Here is a 1,827-nt window from a genome sequence, read left to right as displayed (position 1 = left end):
GGTGTCTGCCGTAGGTCTATTTTTGCAGCATAGCCTACATTTTTTGATTGATTGATTTGCTTATTTCAGTGTCCTAACCAGATGGTGCCCAGCCCAAATGGGCTAGCAACCAGGATGGCCATATGACAAATAACTCTATCTGAATGTTCAGATGGAAAACATGTCAAAACAGTCACTTTCCATATCAAAAAGCTTTTATAATGTTGGGTACAGTGTCATCTGTCTTAGCTTCCAGGCATTTTCTATAAATCCTGCAATTGTAAAACTCGCTTCATTAAAGAGCCAACTAAACATATACCTCCAGACAACCAAAAAAATAGGGTTCATCGTTCCTTTTTTTTTTTTTTTTTTAAATAAATAAATCCTCAAGTCACTGTACATCAATGAAATTCATCCTCAACAATACCAAGATCCCCAAAAACACTGCTCTTAAGGAATGCTTTTCAATCTGTCAATGAACCTAATGCACGGGACCTCTGCAATATCTGCAAATTTAATTGAATATAAGGTTTGTTCTGTGTGGTGAGTGAGCCTCTTTTATTCAAACATAGTTTCTGAGCTTTTGTTTATTCCAGATCTCATCCTCCCATTATTCCTTATGGATCTTTGGTTTTTGTTTGACTATATTTATGGTACAGTTATTCCTGAAAAATTAAATGTAAATCAGAAAGAGAAAATGTATAAGTGTAAACGTATGGTAAGAGTGCAAGAAATGATTTCTTACTGTGGTAGGAACAACATGGTATACGGCAAAAATTGGGCTCGTCCGGGATTTGAACCCGGGACCTCTCGCACCCAAAGCGAGAATCATACCCCTAGACCAACGAGCCACACCGATGTAGCGAAAATATTCCCTAATTGAACATACTAACTATTTCCGCTGAAGAAAACGTATGGGTTATCTGTCTTTTTTAATGTTGTCCAACATCTATTATATCGCTTATTTACTTTACATAGCACGTTCAAATTAGTAGCGAAACTGTTCTGAGTTTCCCTTAACAAAAATGATTAATGGTCAAAGAAGTTCCACTTAACGTTAGGTACTTGAACTAAACACTCTTACAGGCTAGTCACCAATGCGTTTTATCTCTATTCAGCCCCATAATGTATATTTAAAAAATATTTATTTTAAAATCATTGTGTGGTGGTAAAAAAATATTACTCTCCGAGTCAAGAAGGAGCATTGGCACCATCTTTTTGATCAGCTAACGTTACCACTAATGCAAATTCAAAAGATCTCGGATAAATTAATGGAAGAGCATCTAAGCAATTGCCTGCGTCATTGTAGCCTATGTAGGCTACAGTTATAATCTATTAAAGAAAACGTTTTATAATATACATTATGGGCATATTCATACTCTGTGTGTCAATCAATTTTAATAAATATGTATGACAAGATAATGCAATGTTAGAGGTGCATCCCCACTAACACAGAACGTTTAGGGAACGTTGGGGAACGTTAGTTTTTGGTTCTCTAAAGGTTAGTTCGAACCAAACCAAAAACTAACGTTTAGGGAACGTTCCCTCAGGGTTATAACGTTCCCTAAACGTTAGGGGAACCAACCAACTGAAACGTTCTCCTGTGGTTGTTTTTGGTTGTTCTGAGTGCGGTTTTGAAATGTTTATTTAAACCAGCTCCATTTAAGTTTTTGAAGTAGCATATAAAAGGTTTGCAGTCACTTGATTTAAATTCACTCAAAAATGATTGGTCTTATAAAATCTAAGTAAGATAAACAACATAGCAAGGTAATATATTTATTTTTAGGCTGATATAAATTTTGCTAAAAACTATACTTTTGTGCTTGATTTCGTTTTTTTAACTGTATT

General features: G+C 35.1%; 1 non-coding gene across 1 annotated transcript; it reads right to left on the bottom strand.

Annotated features, from left to right (window-relative positions):
• Window positions 1–758: 758 nt before the first annotated feature.
• On the bottom strand, window positions 759–830 carry trnap-ugg (transfer RNA proline (anticodon UGG)). Its single transcript has one exon. It is a non-coding gene; the product is annotated as a tRNA-Pro (tRNA).
• Between the last annotated feature and the right edge of the window lie 997 nt (window positions 831–1,827).

The sequence above is a fragment of the Perca flavescens genome, chromosome 12, assembly GCF_004354835.1.
Source record: "Perca flavescens isolate YP-PL-M2 chromosome 12, PFLA_1.0, whole genome shotgun sequence".
NCBI lineage: Eukaryota > Metazoa > Chordata > Actinopteri > Perciformes > Percidae > Perca > Perca flavescens.
This window is presented reverse-complemented; position numbering and strand designations above follow the sequence as displayed.